We start from the raw sequence: 15,693 nt of genomic DNA, 5'->3' as shown, positions 1-15,693 counted from the left end.
GGCACTGGTGACATGACTTTAGGAAGGGTCAGGATTCATGCAGCTCCAAGGCTTTGGGAAGGGGGATGACCCCTGGGCTGGTGGCAGATCTTGCCCCCTCCCACTCCATCTTAATCTTATCAAAGTCCTGCCCCGCACCCCACCCCTAGACTGCAGCTGCTCTAGATGTGCTGGGCCCTGGCACAGCCCACCAAGTCAGCAGCCATGGCTACCCTCTTGATGGCTGTGGCAGAGGGACTAGCCCTGCTCTTTGGCCCTCCCCCGCTGAGTGCAGTTCAGGAGTCACTTGTGGGCCTTTCATATGGTTGTGCTCTGCGGTGGCCTGCCCCATCCTCCCCCTGGCCACCCAGAGCTCATTGCCTCATTCTGCTCACCTTCAGAGCCGGGCCAGCCTGCCTGAACACTTTCCCCAGCAGTCGAGAGCCTCCTTCTTACCTGTGACTGTCCTGCTGGCTCCTGTGGAAACCCCCTGAGGGCCCAGCTCCTCTGACCTCTGCCTCCTGTACTCCCTGGCTTGACAGGCTGCTTTGAGCAGCGCTGAGGTCCAGCCAGGATGCCCTCTCTCCCCAAGGCTTGGCTTATGCTGTGGAGGAAGGACAACAGCAAGGTGAGTTTTCGATTCTCTCCAAGGTGGAGGCTGCCTGCTGTTCCCCATTTGGCTGATATGCCCTGCACACACAGAGGCGGATGTGCATTTGCAGGTGATATATCTCTGGAGCACTTGGTCTGTCCCAACTGTTTGCTGTGACCCTGATGATGAGGCCTCTCTGCCATGAGGCCTCTCTGCCATTAGTCACCTGGGAACGTGGCATTTGAAACTGGCCCCTGCTGTCATGCTCTGGCTGGAGGCACAGATGTCTGGCTTTCTTCCACCCTGTTCCCGGTCCATCCCCCTCCCCAGCCACCCACTCCAGGAAGAGGTCACTCATGGTTGACAAGATGTTGTCTGCTCACATGTGTATGTATCTGCTCCTTCCCATGAGCTGCAAGAGTGGGGCTTTTCCTATATCACCTTGGGGTCTCCAGGGTGCAGCAGAGGGCTGGCACTTGGTCTGCTGAACCATCAGAAAACACACATGTTCAGCTGTGAGATGGTAAGCACTTTTATCAGGAGCTCCAGCCCAGCCCAGCCAGCCCTGGGCCTCCTCCACATGGAGCCCTGTTCCAAGAGTGACTACGTGGGATGCTAATGGTGGCTGACCCAGTCACTTCCACAGCATTTCTGTGGGCTTGGAGGGGCAGAATTTCAGAATCTCTGGGGTCTATGTGCAACCCGGAGAGCCAGACTCAGCTGTGGGTGGGTGGAGTCACAGATGGGGGGCCAGGGTGAGAGAGGGTGGTACTGGGCCAGCAGAGAGAGTATCTATCAGCGGTGAGGGCTGAAGGGCTGGGGTACTAGGCTCCTTGCTTGCTTCTATCCTCCACCAAACTTTTGCCAACTCTCTAGCAGATGGCCCCCACCCTCATTTCACAGATAGAGAAACTGAAGCCCTGTTGGCTAAAGGCTTTCCCATAGACTTACTTGCCTCTGGCCACCCCTTCCCTAACATTGCCCCCTCCTCTCCAGTGGTTCTGTCTTTATGCTGGTCTCCTCCTGGTGGACACGGGCCTCTCCCCTATGCATGGGTTCAGGGCCTGGCACTTGGTTTTCTGGCCTCTCCCACTCCCCTCACACTCCCGTGTAACTTTTCTGACCCCAAATGTGTCTTGCCGGGTCATGAGCTGTTGCAGCCAGGTCTCCCCTTTCTGGGGCCTGGGACCCATTGCCAGGCAGCTCTGGGACAGGAGGACAGTGATGTGCCTAAGCTCTGTCCAGCTACAACCTGGCACCTACCTTGCCTGGCTACCTCTCCTTAGGACCCTCAGGGACCTCAGCCTCAGCATGACCTAAACCCAGCCTCTGGATGCTCCCATCCCTGCCTCCTTCAGAGCAGCCAGTCCAGCCATTTCCCTGTTGGACTCTGGCTGTCATGCCCAGTGCAACAGAGAGGCAGATCTTGAACTCCCACTGGGGTGACGCTCACCCTCTACTGCCCTTCAGGCCTCCAGCCAGGTCCCATCCTTCTTCTGCTCACAGCTTCCCAGGCTCCGGGACCAGGATCCAACCCCCACTCCTCATGGGGATGAGCCTTGCCTCCTGCTCCTCATGCCCTAAGCAATGGACGCCTTCCCCAGAAGGCTCCACTCACCTACTAGCTTGCAGGCCTTGCTTCCTCTCCCTAGAACACTTTACTCTCTTCACTGCTCACTTTGCCTACCTTAAGGGGTGGGGAGCTACTTCCTCTCTGGAAGGCCCTTCCCCTAGGAGACTTGCTAAACCCCCTTCCTCCACTAAGCCTCCGCCCCTTAAACAAGGTCTAAAACTGTACTGCAGGAGGGGCAGCCCCAGTGGCTCAGCGGTTTAGCGCCGCCTTCAGCCCAGGGTGTGATCCTGGGGACCAGGGAACCGAGTCCCAAGTCCCGCTCCCTTCGTGGAGCCTGCTTCTCTCTCTGCCTCTCTGTGTGTGTCTCTCATGAATATATAAATAAAATCTTAAAAAAAAATAAAACTGTACTGCAGTACCCCCTCCCTTCCTCAAGTGCGCGGAGGGGCCTTGTCGGTTGGGAGCTTCCCAGGAGGCAAAGTGAAAAGTATCCTGAGCCAGACCCGGGGTCCAAGAGAGCGCATGTCTCGGTTTGGAAGCACCTGAAAGTGCAAGGGAGGCTCCTTCCCCACAAGGGCGAGGTTCCAGTGGTTCACTTCCCAGCAAGTACCTCCTCTGTCAGGAAGGGTTCATTCCGTGCCCCTGCCCACACCTCCTAGTCAGAATCAGACTCCAGAGGCAGGGGTGGGGTCAGGGACACAGAGCCTCCTTCTGCAGGATCAAAATGGGGGGATGGGGGTGGGCAACGCCACTTCCAGGAGGACCACCGGGTGTCCCGGGCACGGTCTCGCACAGGGAACAGAAACACGGCTCATTCGTTCAGTAGCCTGAATTTACTGAGCACCTACTGTGCGCTGTTCACGCCGCCAGCGGCCGCCGGCCTCCTCCTCCCTGGGAGCCGAGGCGGGGAGAGAACGCGGCTCCTCGCGCGGCCGCGCGGGGACTGGGAGCAGCGGGGCCGGCAGATGGGGGCGGGGCCCGGAGCCCGGGAGGCGGGACCAGGCCGATGGGGGCGGGGCCTAGTTGGGGCGGGCCCGGAGGGGGCGTGGCCAGGCCGACGGGGCGGACCGGGGCGGACCCGGGCGGACCCGGGTGGGCCCCAGCTGCCTGGCTGCGGGCCGGGCGGGCAGGAGAGCCTGGCGGCGGAGCCGGGAGCCGCCGCCGGGACGGAGGGCCCGCGGGCCGGGAGCAGAGCCTCGCGGGTAAGGCACTGGCGGGGCGCGATCGCGTCCCCCGGACTGGCCGGGGTCCCCGGGGCCAAGGCCCTCGGCTCCGCTGCCCGGGGAAGCGTGCGGGGTCGGGTGCGCGCTCGGTGTGCCCCGGAGGCCTAGGGGTGGAGAGCGGCGGCGTGGCGTCTGTCCCGCGTCTCTCATGTCCTTCTGCTCCCCGCCCCTTCCCCGCTTCTCCAGGCCCCTGGGGCTCATGGGCTGCACGGCACCCCCCACGTCCCCCCCCCCCGCCCCCACCACATGCAATCCCCTGGACCGGGACTCTGAAGGCTGGGGTGGGGGGGGGATTTCCCCCTACCCGTCCTGGAAATCCAAACTTCCCTTGCCTCAGCCCACTCAACAAAGGTAGGAGGAAAGCTGCCTCTGGGAGCTGATTCACACTGAAGTGTGAGTGACGGATAGCCCCGTGGCCTGGGGAGTCTGCAAGTGGAACTTGGAACAGTGACAATCAGAGAGGATGGCAGAGGGGATGGGAGAGCTCAGGGTTGGGGATGGACCCTGGCATGAGGGCTGGGTCCCTCCCAGCAACCCAGCTGTTTCCTGCTGCTCTGGGCCTTGGCTTCCCTGAGAAATGGTGCTGACCTAGTCTGCTTCCTCTGGGTGTTGGGGACTTAGCCCTGCTGCAGTGGTCAGTTGGAGCCCACTCCCTCTGCCACCTTCTGTGACCATGAGTGCCTCACAGCCTCTCTCTGTGCCTTCATTTTTTCATCTGCCAATGCTGGTGATGTCTGTGCCTGCGGCCTGGATGGCCATAGGATGTAAAACACCCCTCAGAAGCGGCCCCGGCCTGAGATGAGGGCACTCTGTGGGACTGCTAGGGTGCCCTTGTGCATGGCACACATGTGATCTTGCTTCTGCGGCATCTAGCCAGTCCCCAAAACAAAGTAGGCTCAGGAGATGTTACTTGCAACGGTGGTGATGATGAAAGTTGTCAAATTTTTTCTCAGTGGTCGGAGGGCTGAGGAAACATGGCAAATCCTGGAGTGGATGCAGAATTCTAGGGTCATATGCAGCTCAGCACAGACTCAGTGTGGCCTCAGTTCAGCCCCCTGTCCTCTCTGGGCCAGGCTTTTCAGAAGCAGAGGAGGGAGCTGGGCTCCATCACCTCCTGAAATCACTAGCTCCCTCCCTCCCCCCACTCCTGTAACTTGACTCTGTCCCATATTGGAGCAGACCCTGGGCAGAGGGAGCAGGCAGGGGGGCAGACAGATAGATGGTCCAGGGCAGCCCCTGTCAACTGTCTGGGAAGAGGGGTGCTGCCAGGTCCTGGCCCTTTCAGGGAGTTCCTCAGGCCTGCAGAGTCAGGAAAGAACCCACCAAGGAGGCTGGCCTGGGAGAGATAGGAGGTGGGTAGGTGGGATGCAAACCTGTTTTGGCCTTTCCTTCCTGTTCACGTGGACAGGGGGAAGTAAGGTGCTGAGGTAGCCCCTGCCATCCCTCCCCCCGATGTGGATGCAGGCACATCTGCAGCCCTGAGAACAAGAGATCTGAGGGAATACGGACCAAGTGGCCCAGCTAGGTCACAGAGGGGTGGGGTCCTGGGTTTGAACTTGGTCACCCCCATGTATCAGCTATATGATTTTGGCCAGAAGGTCTCTCGCTAATGAGCCTTGGTTTTTTTGTCTGGAGCGTGGGGGTTGAGTGTCTACCTCATCCGCAGACAAGGGGCCAGTGGTGGCAAGTGGTTGGTGTTCAGTGACTGAGCCACTGGGGGTGCTTTCACTGGTCCTCTAGACTGGACAGCAAGGGTGAGGTCACACAAGGAGAGGCCTAGGGCAAAGGGCAGGCTCCAAGTCCCCGCCCACTTGGGTCTCGAGGCAAAGGCCTGCATCTATCAGGAGTGGCCAGGATTGGGAGCCACTTGGATCCTCCTGACGTCTGTTCTTAGAGCTCTGTGGTGAGACACTGAGGCTTGATGACCTAAGTAAGTCCCAGGCACGGGCGTATGTGGTCCTTAAATAACCCCAGGGAGCAGGACCAGCCCCGGGCAGCCTGGCTGGGCAAGGTGGGTTGCTGGTGGCCTGTGGATGCAGGGTTTGCAGAGAGGAGGAGGGCTGCTCTCTGAGCCCTGGTGACAGCCATGGAGCGAGGGACTGACTGAGCCAAAGCCTTGGCAGTGGGGAGAGTGGCAGACCAGTTTGACCACAATGGCCTGGTGTGCGCTGGGTAAGGTGAGGACATGGACCAGGCGATGGTGGCGATGTAATAAGGGGCAGGGGGCCTGGGAGGCAGCGGGAGGGGCTCTCAGAATGCTGTGAAGTCTTCCCCCCGAGGTCAGCAGCCTATCTCCAAAAGGCCTCCGGATCTCTCCAGTGGCCCTGACATTCATGGGCTGGGGAGCCATATGTGGGCCACCTACATCCCAAAGGTAGTGGGGAAAACATTCTGGGCTCTGTGTAGCCTCGGGTGGGCAGGCCCAGTGGCGCTGCCTGACCCCCTCCTCACCACCCCCAAGGGCCTGTGCATGAGAGGGTGGACAGGATGATACCAGGAGACCTGAGCCTCCTTAGTGAGACATCCTTCCTGGTCCTCAGGTGATAGAAGCCCCTGGCTCTGGGTCACACTGATGGATTTGGCCTTGGAGGCCAGGCTCCGAGCTGCTCCTTAACGCTAGGAACAATACAAGTGAAATGCCAGCCCCGGCTGGGCTCTCATTAGGGTGGACCTTACTCTGCTCAAGGCGATAAAGGTCCCCCTTCACCTCCTTTGGTCTGCCCAGGCACCAGAGATTCTGAGGTTCCAGCCCCAAGGCCATCTGAATGGTCACCCCCAGCTCACCCCTGTCCCAGATTATAGACCATGATGGAACCTGCTGGCAGGACTGGTGTTTCCTTCACTCCTGGCCCAAGGTCCAGCAGTGACTGACCCTTGGCCCCTGTGGGCTGGCCATCTCAGGTTTTTTATTTGTCTTTTTTTCCATGTCGGGTTCTAGCACTCTTTGCCAGCTGGTCTCCTAGCATGGTGTGAGCTTGCTCGGTCACTGGAGTCAGTGTCCTGGGGAGGTCAAGGGGGTCTGAGGAGTTGAAAAGCACCCCTGTGATATCCACACCCTATCCCCTGTGGCCCTACTCTGGTTCCGAGAAGTGCCCTCCATTTCCTTGTGAATCAGATGTTTATTGCGCGCTTGCTGAGCCCAGGGAGGGGATGGCCTCCTGCCAAGCATGCCTGTTCCAGGCCACTGGGTGGGGTGTGGGTGCCTGCCTGCTGGAGCCTGCAGAGGGAGTGAGTACCCCCCCCCCCGCCGGGGTCAGCCACACTGATGCGTGACAGCCCCAGAGGTGGTGTGTGCGCTGTGATGGTGTGGGTTCTCCTGTGGGCCCACAGGCTTCCTGGGGGCTTCTCGGGCTGGCACAGAGCCTCTGTCAGGAGGCAGAGGGCAGCCTCCCTACCAGCACAGAGCAGCCTGCGTCCTCGACACTCTAGTTCCCTCCTTGTGAAATAGGGTAAAACCAGTTCTAACTCCTGTATCCTTGGGGAATGTAAATGAGATGCTGCCACTGAGCCCTCCCTGTAGGCATCCTAAGGCCCTTGAGGAGCCCCAGCAAAGCAGCACCCCAGGCCCAAGCAAGGCCTCCCGGCCCTTGGCCCCTCACAGACCGCTCCATTTTGAGGATGTGCTCCAGCCTCTCCTGAGGTGATGTTGCAATCCAGCAACCCTGTTCTGTCATCTTCCAGAGACACGTGGCCTCCTATCCTGAGCTGCCTGAGGCCCCACCTACTGCCCTGAGCTGCAGTAAGAGCCGGTCATTCTCTAGCCCTCACTGCTGGCTGCCCCCAGCGAAGTGGCAGAAGGTCAGAGGTCAGCCTTGGGGCCCAGGAGGCCAGGATGGGGCTGTGGCATGCTCCCACGGTCAACATGAGGCTCTGGCTGGGGGCCTGGGCAGCTTGCCACTCTCTCTGCTCTAGCTCTTGCCTCTGAAGCAGAGGTGGAATCCTTTAGAAAGCTATTACCCCCACCCTCTGCTGCTCCGTATGTGCTGGGTGCTCTGTGCACCAGTCCCAGGTTAGCACAGGCCCCAGGAGTAGGCAGGCCTACAGGCTGGAGGGCAAAACTTGCAGATGCCACAGGTAGCCGCTCAGCCCTTGGCCCACCCTGCCAGCCTCCCTCAGAAGCAGTGTAATGAGGGCTCCTGGGGGGCTCAGTGGGTGAGCGTCTGCCTTTAGCTCAGGTCGTGATCTCAGTGTCCTGGGATCGAGCCCCCAGTTGAGTTCCCTGCTAAGCAGGGAACTTGCTCTCCCTCTCCCTCTGTCCCTCCCCTTGCTCATCATGCTCCCCCTTCATCTCAAATAAATAAATAAAATCTCTTTTTTTTAAGCCATTTAATGAAAAGCCTAAGTATCTGTCCTGCTTGGTGCTTGGGGGACCCTTGCTTGCCACCCCCCCCATCTGGGTGCCTCCTCTGGGCCCCCCACTCCACTCCTTGGTCATCATGTTCACCTCCCTGCCTTCCCCTGCCCAGCTGAGAACTCTCAAAGGACAGGGCCATATCTGAGTGATACTGCCCACCTAGACCTGGCACAGAGGTGGGGAGGGTGCATGTAGGCTCTCCCAGTGGGAAGTCCCCTGAGGAGCATCACAGAAACTCCTGAAGGCCTGAAGGGCCAGCGGATGGGCAGGTCTCTGCGGGCGGGGCCGGGCCTTCTTTAAGGTTGGCTTGTTGCTACCTGCCTACATTTAACTGTCTGCTCAGCGTCTGACACAAATGTGCTCTGTCATCTTTGAAGGCCTCTGCCACCCAGCTTGGCGGAGTTGCCAATCAGATAATCAGGGGTGGTTGTGCCACAACCTTGCTGAAAGCTTTCCATTGTAGCCCCACAGCCCAGCCGGCCACCCGGGCCCAGCCATGGGCTGCAGAGGCCCTCAGTGGTCCCAGCATGGCACAGATGGGACACTGAGCTGGGGTATCCTTGGGTCCCCACCGTAACTGGAAGTGGTTCCTTTCTCTGTGGCTATTCCTTCCTAGAGACATATGTTAGGGCCAAGGCTGAGGTCAGCCTGGGCTCCCCTGAACTACAGGCCACTCTGGGAACCTGGTCTTTGAGTCCCAGGAAGCCAGTCCCCTAGGGGGGCCACCAGAGTTGGATGTGCAATCAGCAGGACAACTATGAGGAAGGACCTAGAGGCCCCAACTGGACAGGTGTGAGGAGGACTGCCTAGTGTCAGAGCGAGAGGGAGGTATGCCAGAAACTCAGCGCCCACCTTGTTTCCTGAACAACGTCAGGAACAACATCTCTCCCTGATGCAGCCGCTTCCGCTCCTCCTATTTGGGGCCAGAAAGGGATGAGCAGTTTGTGCCAACTCCCTGGGTCCCCTCACGGCAGGGCAGATGTAGCACGGGGATCCAGGCCCTGACAGGCAGGTCAGTGGTCAGCTGGGCAGGCAGAAGGTGGAGTGGCTGTGTCTCCTACCACTCAGCCCAAGATGGGAGGTGATTTCCCACTGCTAGTCACTGTCAGGCCTTAAACCTCTGAGAATGCAAGGTGGTCATCTGGGGCTGAGCAGGGTGCTTGGTAGTGACCTGGCCTCAGAGCCCCAGTGGTTGGTGTCAGGCCACCAAGGCCTCCCTGCTGACCCCCCAGCTCTTGTCGGGGCTGATGGTGCTTGGCGCTAGAGGCACAGGCTGCAGCCGCCCTGCACAGCTGCCCTGCTCCCGACCGCATGCCAGGGCCTTGTCTGTGTTGTATCCCCAGCTGGTCACCGTTCCCCCACACGGTCCTCCTCCCCTCTGCCTCCTGTCTTCTCTCACATCCGCTCAGGAGCAATATGCTCCTCTGAGGGACCTTATCATGATGCTGTGCACCTGCTACAGGCCAGGGCCAGGATCCCCAGTGCCAGCTCCCTGTCACAGCGAGCTATGTGGGGGTGGGTCATGGGGGCAGGAGACGTGATAACCTCCCCCCAGACCAGTTTGGTTCCAGACCATGGGCTGCAGCTCCCAGGGGAGGGCACTACCTGGCTTTTCTGTCAGGGATCTGTCTCTGGTCTGGTGGTGGGGTACAGTGAGAATCCCCGGGGTCGGGGAACAGTGAGCAGTTCTTGGGGTCCACTATGGAGCAAAGAATGGAGCCTGTCTCCAAGGCCCCCACCCTTTCTGGGATCCTGGGTGCCTGGCCTCCAAAGCTTTGCCACCTGGGGTCGGAGCTCTCTGAAACCAGTCTTCCCATTGTCCTGAGACTGTGACTAGAGGGTGAAATGCTGTGGTCGGTGGTAGCCGAGCCCACTGTGGGGCAGGAAGTTGCTGGGGAAGGAAGAGGGTTGAGAAAGAGAACCTCCCCTCCTGAGGGGATCTGGGAGGCCCTGCACCAAGCCCCAGTCTCCTGATAGCCAGGCACCACAGGGGCAGCGGTTCTGGGGCTGGGTCTTGGGAAGTGGGGGGAAACCGCCTCACTCCAAGCTCAGGCCACTGGGCTCCATGCCGAGTCATGCACCCCTTAAAGACCTGCATGGAGCCCTCCGGGGTGGCTGGCCCTGTGGTCCTGGCCCTGCTGGTGGGCAGTACCCAAGAGTGGCATGGGAGGTGCCTTGGGAATTATCCATGGTGGGGCCTCCTTGAGGTGGAGGCAGGGAAAAGGACGAAAGGTGGGCTGGTGTGGAGGCTATAAAGGAATGGCCTGGAGGAGGCAGAGGGCCTGCAGAGGTCAGGCCCCAGGGCATGGGAGGGTCTTGAGCAGGGGTTGGCCTGGAGAGGCTCCCGCAGGCCCTCTCCCCCTGCACAATGGCTGTGGGGAAGCATGGGTTGATGTAGGGGGGTGAGGTCAGGCCTGCAGGAGGCTAGCAGGTGGCTGGGGACGGGGTCCACTGACCAGGACGGAGTTGGTGACTCTGCTGAGGCAGACTTGGTGGTACTGACTGTGCACACCCCCCATCCCAATCTTCTTTGCCAGTTTTTCCGGCCCACAGAGCTGTGACCCCCTGGCTGTGTCCCTGGAGAAGGGGAGGGTCTCCTAGAGCACCCACCGAGCTGGACCCCCCAACTTGGTGCAGTCTGCCCCAGCCTTGTGGCAGGTTCCGGGCCAGGGGGAGGCCTTAGGGGCTGGCACCCAAGAGCTTGCTTCTTGGCTCTGCTGACCACCAGAAGCCTCCACACCTCTGGGAGCCTCAGACTGAATGCTAGATGAGAGTGCTGTTCATGCTGCCCCAAGGGGCAGATGTCAGGGCGAGGCAGACACTTGGCCCCAGGGACCTGATGAAGATTTCCAAGGCTCTATGCAGGGGCTAGGGTGTAGGGAAGTGGGCAGCAGGGAGAGCTCTGGCCATGGGCTCATACTAGTAGCGGCTGTGGTGTTTGGGGGTCTGGCTGGAGCTTCTCACTCCTCAGGAAGGGCCTGGCCTGGGATCCCTAGGCAGCCACCAGGGATCACCCTAGGTAAGCTCCCACCAGAGGCCCTCGTTTCCAGCCCAACTGGTTCTGAGAATGTCCAGACTGCCTGGGGACCCCTAAGGAACCACTACCCAGCCTGACTGTGGGGCCTCAGAGAGTGTCTTGGATGATCTGAGCTGGGTCCCAAGGCCAGGCAGGAGTTCATCAAGTGGAGACAGTATGAGGAGGTCAGGACAGCGGTGTAGGAGGTGTGCAGTGTGCTGGAGCACCAGCTGGCTGAGGATCTTGGACTTCAGCCTGAGTGCAGTCGCCTTTGGGAACCCCCTCTGCTGCGGCTGGGACAGTGGCCCAGACCCCGGATGGCATGGGGGTGTGGGGAGTGGGAGGCTGGGCCTGGGGTGCAGTCTCACAGGACAGCTAGCCTGGGGAAGGGGACGGTGTGGAGGACAGCAGGATGGCTGGATGGAGGACCCCCCTCTCACCTCGCCTACACTGGGAGGGGCAGGGGAGACTGGCCAACCTGGGCCCCTGCCAGGCTTTTTTCCTCACTGGGCCTCTGAACAATGGGGCAGTGTGAGGACGCCTGGGAACAGCCTGGTCTCCCTGTGGGCCTGTGATGAGGGGCACAGGCAGGAGCCAGCAGCTGTGAGTCATCTTGTCCAGCGCCCAGGCCCGGGGTTCCCAAGGCAGAGGAGGAACACGCTGCTCTCGGTTCCTCTCCCGGGGTGTGGGGGGGCTGGCCTGGTCCTCCTTCCCCCTTCAGCCCCTCTCTCTGGCCTCTTCCTCTGGCCTCTTTCTAGCTCCCTGCCTTCTGGGCCTGTCTCTGGCTCCTTGTCTCTGTCCAGCCAGAGACCCGGGCCAGGCCAAGGAGTGGCTGTAGCTTGCTCTCCCCACCCCGGCCCTACCCACTGTGGCCCAGGCAGGGGGGTTGGCCTGTTCACTAGGGTGCCCCCCTCTCCTGGCCAGGGGGTGACCCCAGGGGATAGCCAGGAAGCGGGTAAGACCCGGCCCAAGTGTGAGAACTGAGGCCAAGCTGAACTTTACTGAGTAAAATGTGACCAAAAGCAAAAGACAATGCAATAAAATAAAAACCTCAAGGAGTCAAAGCTGATCAATAGCATCGGAGACAAACATGGTTTGAGAACAGCTTAAGAACAGTAGTGTCAGGGATGAAAGGATAAGAGCACATGGATTAAAACAGAAGAGAGACCTCACTCTACAATGTTGAAACAAGCAGGGAAAGGGCTCTGCTGTGTGGACTCCCAGTGCTGGGTTCTGGCAGGGGCTGGGGGAGCGGGAGGCCAGAGCTCCGCTGGACAGTGGTAACCTGGTCTTTTGGTGACTGAGTGCTCCAGGGACCCGCAAGGGTCAGTCCCCTGGCCAGAGGATCCAGATTGGAGACCACACCTCCTGCCCCTGGGCCTTGGTGCTTTTAGGGACCCTGTCCTGGAGAAAGGTAAAGTGCTGAAGAGGGCCGTGGCTTCCTGCCATCCGAGGGAGGCCGCCGTGGCAGGAAGGATACCAACGAGATGGGCAGTGGGGCAGAGGGCAGAGCAGCCACGACTGCGGGGCTTGTGGCTGTGTCCCTGATGGCTCAGTCTGAGATGACTTGGAAAGTGGCTGCCAGTGTGGAGGGCTCATACAGCTGCCTTGACCTGGCCTGGGCACACGTGACTGTCCGTACAGTGCACCCCTCATGGCTCACCTCTGGAGCAGTGGGCTGGGTCTCTCTGGCTGCTTCCTCTACTCCCATCCCACCCTAGAGGAAGCTTCACAGCCTTCATATTCCCACTGTGTTCCCTTCTTGTCACCTTTCCCTGGTGCTGAGATCTGGGCTGAGCCAGGACCCTCGATGCTCAGAGACCCTGAGACCAACTGCTGGGCCAAGGGTCTGTGTCAGAATTCCTGGAGCTGTCTTCTTTAGTCTTCAAGGTGCCATTAGCAACAAGCTCATTTGGGAAATGAAGAAGTGAGGCTGAAGGTGTGAAGTGACTTGTACCATGTGCCCAGAAGCCAGGACAGGACCCTAGGCCTAAATGGGACCCTGGCCTGGGAGCTCAGCCTAGGAGCAGGTCTGAGATCTCATCCACATTCAGCTGGGCAGGTGGCCCTGACAAACAGTTCTGGAATAAGCCTGCTTTTGTCCCTCTTGTCTGAAGATGCATGCCTCCTCCTACCCCAACCCCAGGCCCTTTGCACTAGCTGCTTCCTAAGACACCCTCCATGTGATTTCCTTGCTTGGCTACTTCATGTGGAAGATTGCTCCCAGGACCTGGCTGATGTGTCACCATGTCTGAGTGGAATAGTTGTCACAAGGATGTGAGTCAGAGGTGGCTGCCTCCCCAGCAGATTGGGAGCCCCAGATGAAGGGTGAGGCCAGCTTGGATCCCAGGGTGAAGGATGCGCTGTTTTCTGGCAGGTGGCAGTGCCCTGACTGCCTCCCTCTGTGCCAGTACCAAGACAACTTGGGGATTAGGGTAATGCCACGTGCAGGAGAGATCAGGCCCCCATGACTGCTGCCCAGCCCAGCCCAGTGGTAGACAACAAAGACCATCCTCTGGCCCCTCCTTCTCAGTTTTCTTCGCTATCCAGTGGGGCTTGGCCATGGCTCTGTAGGGCACCCACCTTTCTGATGGAGATATTATTCCTGGAATATCTAGCTGCCTGATCCTTGGCTTCATTTGAACCTCTGCTGAAGTGTGGACCTGCCTGTCCACATAGCCCTAGCATGGAGCACCTGGCCTTAGCACTGCTTGCGCTGCTGAGCCCTCCAGCTCTTGGGACAGCCCGTGTTAGGATGGAGACTGAGGCCTTGAGTTTTGCTTCTTGCCAGACCTCGTTCTGAGGTAAGCACCAGCTCCCCTCCCCCTGTGGGAACTGGCAGCAGTGAGCAGGGCTCAGAGTGGGAGCTTGTAGCCGAATGTCTCCTGACTGGGCTCCCCCTGGGCCTTGGATGTGAGTAAGACAGAAGCAGACTCTGAGCCCCATCAGGACAGGCTGGCATACACCTGCACCCTGCAATCTTTCTGCCCGGTGCCCGATGCCTCCTCACAGCTCCAGCTCTCTTCTGGTTGCCCTCTGGGCCGATATGGGTTCTGCCCAGGTGGGAACCACTGTCCTTCCTGAGAGGAGGCTTGAGGGCTCCTCCGTCTCTTCCTCCTGCCCCTCTTAGAGCTAGCCTTGGCAGGCAATGCCAGGCTGGGTAGTGTGGGCGAGGTGGCTCTGGGTCCCTGGGGCAGTGCTGGCCGGGTGGCCACGCCAAAGCCCACTTATCCTGTACTTCCACCCTGGGATACAGGGGAGTGTGTATCCTTGAGCAGTGGGGAACCAAGTAGGCCATGGGGCTGATACACTGGCGCAGGGTGAACATTCTAGTCCCCGCCCCAGCCCACTAGTTTGGCTTTCCGTAAGAAGAGGGGACTACAAGAAGGAAAGCATACTAGCCTCATGACCCCCCATGCCTTGGCCTCAGCAAGTGGGGAAGCTGTCCCCTGGGAATATGCAGGTGACAGAGGTATCCCCAGGAGGGTCTGGTTGACCCTGAGGAGGCCAGCCTGGGGCTGGTGGCAGGAACTAGGCCTCTTTTGGGGGTGGGACCAGGCAGGCCCTGTCTGGCTAGGGAGGCAGGCCTACCACCCAGCACCGGGAGTGTCTGCTGGAGCCTTGTGCTTTCCCGCAAAATAGGGTGTCAGTGTGGCATGACCTTAGCACCAAGCATAGTGACCTGGGAAGGACAGAGGTAGAATAGGCTGAATTTGGGGAAGACTTGCTCTCTGTTGGTTCCTTGTGTGGCCAGAAGTCAGCTTGTCTCTGACCCAGATGCTCTCTGTTTCTGGGTATCCTGACCAAGGTGCTGAGCAGATCTCCTGGCCAACCATATTCCCTTGGCCCCTGGAAGGTCAGCAGCAGTGTTGGGCAGCCCTATGCCTCGGGCATGGCCCAGCAGGTTCTTGGGGTGTGAAGGTGCTGCTCGTCAGTGACGGTCACCAGCCTTGCCTTGTGGATAAGGACACAGGCTGGAAGAAGTCACTCTGGGAGGGGTCCAGGCCCTGCTTGGTGGGTGCCAGAAGCCCCCACGGATGGAGAAGTTGAGGTACTTGAGGCAAGATGAGTGGTTTAATTCAACAAATGAGGCTCCTGAACTGGATGCCATGGAGACCAAGGGGCATCAGCCTCGTCAGGGTGAGGACGGGGCGAGAGGTCCTTGGTGCTTGCTTTCTGCTAGGCACTTTGCAGGAGATGGACAGGGAGTGGCTGTCCTCCCAAGCTGATGTTGAGGGAGGGGCAGACAGTCTACAGACAGATGCTGGAGATGTTCCAGTGCTGGAGATGAGGGGAGGGGCAGGCACCCCTGGGCCTAGAGCGAGTGTGCTGTGCTGTGAGTCATCCTTGGGTAGAGTTCCCAGCACTACGGGGGTGTAGCTCAGAAGGGGGCCCATGGTGGGCCGGGAGACTGGAGGGTTCAAGGGTCTGGGCCCAGAGGGTGGGGTGGGAAGGTGTTACCCAGCTCTGAGCAGGACGGTTGGAGAGAACTCTCCCTGTTTCCAGCCTGACCCTGCTGACTGTGTTTCCAACAGACTGCCAGCGACCAGGTACCCCTGCCCACCACGGGACAACCCGACTCCAGAGCTGTCAGCCCCACTCTTCAGAGGAGGAGGCTAAGGATCAGAGTGGGCCACAAGATTAGGAAAGGGGATTGAGCCAGGCCCATCCCCAAGGACGCCTGTGCTTGGTTCCCACAGGAACCGCTGTGCTATCCTGCCACCCAGGTCCTGTGGGCACAGTAACCCTCTCATGGGGAGCTATCAGGGCAGGCAGGACTGAGCGTCTGTCTTAGGGAGCACTCCAGGAACAAGGCTGATAGAGGCTGCCTCCACCAGCAGGCAGCCAGGAACTCAGGGCGGGGGTGGTGTGGACCAGGCCCACACATCAGCGCTCTGGAAATCTTTTCTCAAGCAATTAAAAGTTGCAAACTTGTCTGTGTTGTGATGAACTGAA

The 15,693-nt window shown here is 59.6% G+C and overlaps 1 protein-coding gene across 2 annotated transcripts in view; it reads left to right on the top strand.

The window, feature by feature from the left end:
- Positions 1-3,209: 3,209 nt before the first annotated feature.
- The window catches only part of SH3BP2 (SH3 domain binding protein 2), a 34,022-nt gene continuing 21,538 nt past the window's right edge, over positions 3,210-15,693 (top strand). Inside the window, exon 1 of one of the 2 annotated variants that reach the window (XM_025437413.3) lies at positions 3,210-3,346. The gene's annotated coding sequence lies outside the window, so the exon portion shown is untranslated. Of the gene's footprint in view, positions 3,347-5,215; positions 5,298-15,693 lie in introns of those variants that run through there. The other variant, XM_035714184.2, reaches the window with a different exon arrangement.

Source organism: Canis lupus, chromosome 3, assembly GCF_003254725.2.
Source record: "Canis lupus dingo isolate Sandy chromosome 3, ASM325472v2, whole genome shotgun sequence".
In the NCBI taxonomy this organism is placed as follows: domain Eukaryota; kingdom Metazoa; phylum Chordata; class Mammalia; order Carnivora; family Canidae; genus Canis; species Canis lupus.
The sequence above is the reverse complement of the archived record's forward strand: the minus strand, read 5'-3'. Positions and strand labels throughout refer to the sequence as shown.